This window comes from Haliotis rubra, unplaced genomic scaffold (assembly GCF_003918875.1).
Source record: "Haliotis rubra isolate DU_JTF1 unplaced genomic scaffold, ASM391887v1 Scf885, whole genome shotgun sequence".
Classification (NCBI taxonomy): Eukaryota; Metazoa; Mollusca; class Gastropoda; order Lepetellida; family Haliotidae; genus Haliotis; species Haliotis rubra.
In genome coordinates this window covers 116,314-125,020 of record NW_025767618.1, presented here as the reverse complement: position 1 = coordinate 125,020, position 8,707 = coordinate 116,314, and the positions used below count along the sequence as shown (strand labels likewise).

The 8,707-nt window shown below is 43.4% G+C and overlaps 1 protein-coding gene across 3 annotated transcripts in view; it reads left to right on the top strand.

Moving 5' to 3' along the window:
• Positions 1–2,986: 2,986 nt before the first annotated feature.
• Positions 2,987–8,707, top strand: part of LOC124263474 (apoptosis-inducing factor 3-like) — a 48,137-nt gene continuing 42,416 nt past the window's right edge. For 2 of the 3 annotated variants that reach the window (XM_046698124.1, XM_046698123.1), the window contains exon 1: positions 2,987–3,152. The gene's annotated coding sequence lies outside the window, so the exon portion shown is untranslated. Of the gene's footprint in view, positions 3,153–3,242; positions 3,266–8,707 lie in introns of those variants that run through there. The other variant, XM_046698126.1, reaches the window with a different exon arrangement.

Below are 8,707 nucleotides of genomic sequence, written 5' to 3'. Positions count from 1 at the left end.
CTCCCCGGGGAATATCCGGGTTAGAATTGGTCTTCAGAAACCCATGCTTGTCTCCCCTGTGAAGATCCGGGTTAGAACTGGTCTTCAGCAACCCCATGCTTATCTCCCCTGTGAAGATCCGAGTTAGAAGTGGTCTTTAGAAACCCATGCTTGTCTCCCTTGTGAAGATCCGGGTTAGAATTGGTCTTCAGGAACCCACGCTTGTCTTCCCTGTGAAGATCCGGGTTAGAATTGGTCTTCAGAAACCCACGCTTGTCTCCCCTGTGAAGATCCGGGTTAGAACTGGTCTTCAGCAACCCCTGCTTATCTCCCCTGTGAAGATCCGAGTTAGAAGTGGTCTTCAGAAACCCATGCTTGTCTCCCTTGTGAAGATCCGGGTAAGAATTGGTCTTCAGAAACCCACGCTTGTCTTCCCTGTGAAGATCCGGGTTAGAATTGGTCTTCAGAAACCCATGCTTGTCTCCCCCGTGAAGATCCGGGTTAGAATTGGTCTTCAGGAACCCATGCTTGTCTCCCCCGTGAAGATCCGGGTTAGAATTGGTCTTCAGAAACCATGCTTGTCTCCCCCGTGAAGATCCGGGTTAGAATTGGTCTTCAGAAACCCACGCTTGTCTCCCCCGTGAAGATCCGGGTTAGAATTGGTCGTCAGGAACCCATGCGTGTCGATTATGTAGTGTTTGTCAGCGTTACACCAATACACGTGGGTTTCAGCAAAGTGATAAACGTCGAAGACGTGCATGACTTCGGGCCTCCCTCCCACATCAACCAGACACGCCGTGGTGTGACTGGAATTGACTTCGCTCGCCTCAAACGAATTTACTCAGCAGTTTTAGTACCTTAATCGGGGTTTTTTCGGCAATGACACAAAGATTTAGGACCCATGGAATCAAAGCACTCAATCGAACGCTAGAAAGGATGCTAGACTAATGCTTAGCCTCTGAATATATATAATTTTGATAGTAACAAACAAGCCCGTTTAAATTGAAAGATTGGAGACCAGAGATTCAGAACCTGAGGAAATCTAGACTTGCTTTATTTAGGGCTGTAGCACTGCAGAGAGGGCTTGGCAGTAGGGAAAATAATGTGGTTCAGGGACTGAGATAGACTAGAAAGGATGCATACACGAGCACATATAGAACTAAAAGTTATATTTAAGAATTCATTTTTATCAGTGTTAACCAAAAGTGGCATATATACGAACATTTTGGATACGATTCTTTTAATAAATATCGATATGTGATTTTGTTTGTGTTTTTCATGAACAGCGTCTACACTGACGCACTGAGCATCCCGAATATGGTCGTTTTGTCTGGCGTGTTGCATTTTTTGTCGCTGTTTACCATAAAAAATCACATTCGCCCAAGGTCCCGACGTGGGGCGGCTGCCGCGGTATAAATAGCATTGATGTTGAGGGTTGTAGCACGATACAAATATTGACAACCACTGCGGCACGTCGCGGCGAGAAAATGTGTGACTCAGCGAGATTGTCAGACAATGTCACAAATACCGTAGTGTACATTACGAATAGCAGAGTTTATGAGAAATAGTGAAATTCTCAATTGCATAGGGGTGGATGAGGGGCAATGATAATAACAACACAAATGAATAATAAAAATAATGATAATAAGCTAGAATGGTTTTATGCCTCTCTAAGCACTATTCCAGCAATATTATAACGGGTGATATCTGAAATGGGCTTCGCACATTGTAACTATACATGTACATATATATCAATCAGTTGATAGTTTCTCCACCGACACAGAGCCAATATTGACGTTCGCTCATGACCTCAGCTGGACCTACATGCTTTTGAACCCATGTGAGTGAGTTTAGATTTAAGCCGCTTTTAGCACTATTCTAGCGGGGGACACCAGAAATGGGCTTCACACTTTGTACCCACATGGGGAATCGAACCCGGGTCTTCGGCGTGACGCCAGAACGCTTTTACCACTGGGCTACCTCGCCGCTTCTTCTCAGCCGAAGGGAACTCCGCTTAAGACCCCAGCAACCATGCTACATGATCTTAGTCAGATTCGATGACTTGGTTGGTGCACGTCCTCGTATCCTTATGGCGTGGATCCTCCTGAAGTCAGTCTCTCTGTCATTAATATCATCGTCACGATATGGCTGCAATATTGCCGATGTGACGTTAAATAATAAGCTCACTCATTAATATCAGGTGGTCGTGTGGTAGCCTAGTGGTCATAGCGTTCGCTCGTCACGCTGAAGGCCCGGGTTCGATTACCCACAGGGATGCAATGAGTGAAGTCCATTTCTGGTGTACCCTGCCGTGAAATTGCTAGAATATTGCTGAAAGTGGCGTAAAACGATATTCACTCACTCACTTTACTGTTAATGCTTCCCTATGGATATTCCACGATCGAATGTGTCTCCAGCGACCTATCCTGGTTGTAAAAGACGTTAAATTATGGTACTTGTTGGTCCCTGCCTGGTGCTCGGCATTAATGGGTACAACAAGGACTGGTCGGCTCGGAGTCAGTATAATGTGTCTGAGTGGGGTATTCATGCTTCACTGCGGCATGGTATCTCAGTGGGCTAGCACTATAAAACCAGCTTAAGTCTGGGCTAGTAAAAGCAGCCGCACATACACATACACACACATGCACGTCGTCATATGAGCGAAATATTCTCAAGCACGACGTTAAACCCAATTTCACCTCACCTCACCTATATCCTGGTTGTAACAGGATCGCAGTTGATGTGTGTCCTCGTTGCTCATTTCATCAACCACTGGAGTGCTTGGCCCCGATTCAATAAAATATTCACCGGCCGCTATAAGCTGGAATATTGGAGTGCGACATTAAACAACATACATGCAATATAGTGTTCATATAATCTCAAAACCGACGAGGTGAGTACAGAATATCTTCTAAGCTGGGGAGTAATTTTCTATATCTTCTTCAAGAGACACTACGGTATCTGTCAAAAGTTGAATAAAACATGTTCGTATCACCTGAGGCAGTGGAGCGGGTCCCACGTTAATAAGCTTCGTGAATCACTCGTCTCTGTTGCGTTCTCGCCCTACCTGCACCTACCTTGATCACCTGTAATTAGTGGGTCGGATACTTATGTAATACCTACGTTGGTACCTTGGATGTTTGCATGATGTGCCGGTAACGCGGGTTCATCAGGTAGGAGTATTTGTTTAATATATTTACAGTATTACCTGGATTACGTTTCACTGTCCCGTGGTGCTTCATGTTTGAGTTGCACGTCCAGGGCCGGCTACTGACTCAACAACACGGTAAGATGGAGATTTGAATTGAGATCTAGTTCATGTTCAGCAATACAAATACAATGCTGATAATTGTAATTAATTTGCAGTTTCAGCACTTTATGTCTGAAACAAATTACGAGAAGATCTATAATTAGCGACGGTTTACAATGTGTATCAGAGATGTAAACTGACATCTTTAGAAAGACGAGGGGGCACTACCCACCTACCCACCCTACCGAAACTGACTTCCGCCAATGACATGCAGGTGATGTGTGATATGTTGGGATATTTTATTAAATTGTATTCAGTTCAAGCACATTTTGCCAGGACAATGTATGCTATCCCTGTGATGTACATCGTATGTACATCGTACTATATATATGAGCATATTAAACAACCAACTGTGAAAAGGTGAAAGGTTACGCGCATGGTTAACGATGCATGTAAGTTTCAATTAAACACAGTCCATTGAGAACATCAGAAATGTTAGGACCTACAGATTTAGTATACCCATTTCCACGTGTTCTGTATGTCTACATTAACACTATTAAAGCTAAAAAATGAAACATTCGAATCTACACCGAAACGACGATAATAGATTCTAATGTCGTTGTCAAGCAAGTAATTTTCACATAGGCGGATCGAGAAGGGGGATGCAGGGGTATGTCCTGAAAGTTTATCAAATGACCATTGAAACTCTCGTGTAAACGGGTGAAAATGAGCTATGCACCCCCACCCCCTTTCTGAACTGTACGCACGCATGTACGCACACACACACACCTTCTCAAAAAGCTGTATCCGCCCCTGGTAAAGCAAGTGGTGCTAATCGAAACGTCACCTTTCACAGAATAAAGAAGTTGTATATCCATAAAATTATCATTCTTCATCACCGCAACTTCTAAATGCCCATGAAAGAAGTCAAAACGATGCATGGCGTTATTCATACAGTCGTATGCTTCATTATTGACTCGCAAATTTCTAGAGTGCCGATCAACAATTGGTACTAAATACGAAGTCACTACAGGGTATTCGTGCATGTGTTTCATTATATTTCGTCTACTGTGTCTAACGTCTGGCTTGAGAGTACTGCTCGAGTGTGAGGCCCCCGGGCTTGAATAGATCACGACTGTCATTATGATGACATACAGGTGGCAGCGTGGTGCTTGCATTTACGTGGTATGTGTCGCACAAGATGCAGATGATATAGTGATTAAGATTGATGTTTCTTTACATGACAGCCCCAATTACACACACATCAGGTAGAAACACAATACCGTACACACACAAGTCATATATCCGTCTTCACTTTTCTCAGAAACGAATTCCGTTTGGGTTAAAGGAAAAATAGCTGAGAAAAAACCCCGCAGCTAACAACAACCTATTGTTTGTGTGGGAAATATTAAGTCTGTGGTCGGAACATTTGAGAACATGAACCTCCGTCATCTACCCTCTTGCTGTGTCACGTGCTATCATGGCCTTCAACATACTACATACCGGACCAGTTGAGCCGGTGATCGACAGCAGGAGCAACGGTAGACATCGGGGCAAGATGACATGTAGTTAGATAGATCTTTTGATTGTTGTTTAACGCCACACTCAGCAATGTTGTAAATAATCGAGTCTGGACCACACAATCCAGTGATCAAAAGCATGCGCATCGATCTACGTGCTACTGCTTCCCCTGCTGCTGCTACTCCTAGGGGCGATGGGGTGGCTAAGTGGTTAAAACGTTTGCTCGTCACGTTGGGTTCGATTCCCCACATGGGTACAATGTGTGAAGCCCATTTCTGGTGTCCCCCAGCCGTGATATTGATGGATTATTGCTGAAGGCGGCGTAAAATCATACGCGTATTCGCACTTCTACTACTATTAAAACAACAACAACTACTACTTCTACTACTACTACTACTACTACTACTTCTTCTACTACTACTACATTTTCTCCGGCTGCTTCTACTACTACTACTGTTACTGCTGTTGATCCCACCCCATCTCCAACTACTAGCCAAACTGAATTTACAAAACTGTTTACCCTCCGCATAAAAAACCCTAAACGTTGAATACTACCCTACCTCGTTACCACGCTCCCTCATGTCAAGGTTATGTGAAAGTAAATATATCCGCTTTATCTAGTATGTGTCTCATTTCACAATGTCAATTGATATATGGGAGTAGGAAAATTTGGTACTGTATTACAGGTTTTGGCAGAATTAGCTGCATGACTAAAGTAACAAGTGAGAGTGAATGTAGTTTCGAGCCGCACGCACGTTAATTTAAGCTTCTCTCGTTGTGAGCGTCGTGTCCCCATGGCGTCTGTCGTTGTTCATGGCGTTACCTCACATTCTGTCTGGACTGGACTAGATTAAAGTCAGTAATTGTTTAGCCTAGTCTTGACCAGACCAGACACGACGACGTAGACAGAACAACATAACCTTTAAAGCCCATAACTGCTTTAAACAACTTAGTAGCTACACCCTCGATTATCCAGGATATTTTATCTTCATTCTCTTATGGTTAATAGCCACACACCACAACCTGAGAAGGGTTATTGGTTTTGTCTGAAAAAATGAATCAATTCTTTCTAGCCTGTACTGAACTTTTGAATTGGTTCCTAAAGTATGAACGAGGGTAGTAGCGGATGACGTCACTTCCGGAACAAAGCTGTGGCGGTGAACAGATCCAAAGTATTGATGTAAATAGAAGGATGATATTGTACAATGGGTAATTGAGGGACGCTTTTCCACCACGAAATTCCTATGGAAGGGGAGGTAATAAAGAACTAACTGAACTAATCTTTACGATAGCCTGTTAAAAATCCTGAAAATGGATATGTTTATATTAATTGAATTATGAAGGGCTCGCTCCGTGATATTCACTGTAATAGTTCTCTAGTTTTCCCACGGGATTGAGTGTCCGACAGGCCAGTTAGCAGGTTCAGATCAATTAGGTTACGTCAGCAGGACCGGTAGGTGTGACTCTGAAGAACGCAGCCTGCAAACAGCCTACCTCAGCCCCTGCTAAGTAAACGTTCAGAAAGTTGAAACTATACAAACACATTTAGGCTAAACATTCGTATTTGCTATTTTGTTACCTATTAAAAGTTTTAAGCTAATGATATAAAGTAAAACGTTCAACTGTAAAGCATCTGGTGTGCATTTATTATTTTAATGACAAGACTGTACGTCATGACATCCGTCAAGTTCCGGGTTAGACTTGATGTTCAGCAACCCATGCTTGTCCTAAGTGGTGACTAACGTGAGTGAGTCAGTTTAGTTTACGCCGCACTCAGCAATATTCCAGCTATATGACGGCGGTTTGTAAATAATCGAGTCTGGACCAGACATTCCAGTGATCAACAGCATGAGCATCGATCTGCACAAGTGGGAACCGATGACATGTGTCAACCAAGTCAGCGAGCCTGACCACCCGATCCCGTTAGTCGCCTCTTACGACAAGCATGGGTTACTGAAGATCAATATTCTAACCCGGACCTTCACGGGTTCTGGTATGCATTCTAATGACAAGACTGTGAAGGGCCGGGTTAGACTTGGTCTTCACCAACCCATGCTTGTCCTGAGTACCGACTAACGGGATCGGGTGGTAAGGCTCGCTGACAGACTTGAAGCATGTCGTCTTATCCCATTTGGGGCGGTGGGGTAGCCTAGTGGTTAAAGCTCATTTCTGGTGTCCCCCGCCGTGATATTGCTGGACTATTGCTAAAAGCGGCGTGAAACCATACTTACTCACTCACTCACTCGGATTTCACAAACAAGCAGTATTTCACGAATATATTTTCTTGAAGATTTCAAGACAACTGTACACATAAATGTCCCGATACCGTCACTGACGATGCACCCAGCCACAGTGTATAATGGCACACCGACTTGTTAACTCGTCACAGCCCGGGGCCTGCCATTAGTTCACATGCAACACACTTCCTGGCAGGGCGATGTGACAGGAGCGGAAAGTTAGAAAGTTTTTTTTTGTGCGAGTTGCTTGAAGTTTTACACGAAGGTTAGAAAAACCGCGAGAAGTTACACCTGAACTGTTACATGACACAGATGATATTTGATAACTGAAAACAAGAGTCAACATTTTTTACCGAGAGGATTTGGAAAATTTTATACCAAACCAAACTTAGGCCAAAACTACGACTACCTCATTTGGTTATGGTTTTACAAAGCAATTAAACAATTCCCCAAAGCAAGTTCGAAATCTCAACATACACCGCTCATAATACCGTATTTCCTCTAAGAAGCGCCAGGGAGATTATTTTTTCAACGGACTTTCAGACGCGGCGCTTATTAGAGGCCCGGCGCTTATTGGAGACCCGGCGATTATTACACAATATCCATCAACCCGTGCCATGTGGAGGACAGGAAGTTATGATTAAAGAGACCATTCCTTAATAAATCTTTTTTTGATCAAGGGTGAATTCATTTGTAAAAAAATGTACTCGGCGCTTATTAGAGACCCGGCGCTTATAAGAGGCCGACGCTTATTAGAGCAAGTACGGTATATATTACTGTACTAGTATTTTGCAAAACGATACAAGCGTCTTTGAGGTGATCGTCTAGCACTCATTATAATATCTGCTGAATCCTAAAATGAGGCTGACATTAAGGTACTATGGTTATATAGCATCATGTATGTCCATGGTTGTTATAAAACAGGTGCCAAAAAGTGAATTTGAACTAAATTAAGTCACATGCTACTTCGTGTCTTGAAGATCCGGGTGAGAATTGGTCTTCAGTAACCCATGCTTGTCGTAAGAGGCGTCTAACGGGATCGGGTGGTCAGGCTCGCTGACTTGGTTAGCATATGTATTCGTACCCTAGTTGCGTAGATTGACACTCATGATGTTGATCACTTGATTGCCTGGTCCAGACATGATTATTTACAGACCGCCATCATATAGCGGGAAGATTGCTGAGTGCGGCGTAAAACAAGCAAACAAACAAACTTCGTGTCTTCCAGTCTATAGATGTGGCTTGATGGCTTTCTCTATGTAAAGGTGCACGTGGCATCACAGATACCTGTCATTTCTAGCGTCTGGACAAGAAAAAACCGGTGGTTGATAGCAAGATCGGGATTAAGATTTTCAGCACACCCTAACAACCAAATCTCCATAAAGAGGATGAAAGTTTGGCCAAACATTGCTTTTCTCTGCATAGGCCTCCTTTCACAAAGCGCTATTATATAGGTGAGGTGAAATTGGGTTTAACGTCGTGCTTGAGAATATCACGCTCACATGACGACGTGCATGCGTGTGTATGTGTATGTGCGGTTACAGGCCGGGAGAGCCATATTTCCGAAACATATAGCCTAAATTGATGTGGCTCTCCCGACAATAGTTATGGTTGCGTGAACATGGAATGTGGCTCTCCCGGCTATGCTGTCAAAACATGCTTAGTGATTCAAACAGGTTACCGTATTTAACAAAACAAGACATGTTTCCTCATACTTATA